This window comes from Crocodylus porosus, unplaced genomic scaffold, assembly GCF_001723895.1.
Source record: "Crocodylus porosus isolate Cpor-Errol unplaced genomic scaffold, CroPor_comp1, whole genome shotgun sequence".
Lineage (NCBI taxonomy): Eukaryota > Metazoa > Chordata > Crocodylia > Crocodylidae > Crocodylus > Crocodylus porosus.
Genome location: NW_017728924.1, coordinates 15477472 through 15478045, shown reverse-complemented (window position 1 = coordinate 15478045; position 574 = coordinate 15477472).

Below are 574 nucleotides of genomic sequence, written 5' to 3'. Positions count from 1 at the left end.
GCTAGTGAGAAAGACCATGTGACTCTGCTGTTAGGCATGGCCTCAGAACAAAGGCCATGTTCAAGCAGCCTTGGACTTCAGTAGACAAGGGGCTACTGATGCAGCTCTGCACTGTGATGTGCCTTTCTCTCTCCTGATCTGCCAATGCTTCCTGATTTTTATGGGGTTTGAAATCCAGAATTCCAGCTCAGGACCCATCTCTAATTAGCATTGTCTTGTAATGCTTGGCTTTTGCTATCTGCCCTAAGCCGAGCGAGAAGGATTCACGTTCCCATTATACCTTCTCCTCAGCAGATCACAAGATTTCTCCCTTTGCACCCCCATTGACGTAGAGAGCCCTGGGTGTAAAAACACACAGTGGAGTTCCACTCGGCAAGACTTGGGTCACAATTTATGGAGTCTGTGGCAGCAAGTGGAGCACAACTGGACAAGACCTTACTGACCCCCTGAGCAGAGGGCTAAGAGTCAGGGTATAGGACAAAAAACAGCAATGGCAGAACTGGTGGAGGTATGACTAGAGAGGGAAGTTTTGCAGTTGGGAAGAGGCCCATGGTAGGGAGTAAGTAAAGTAGGA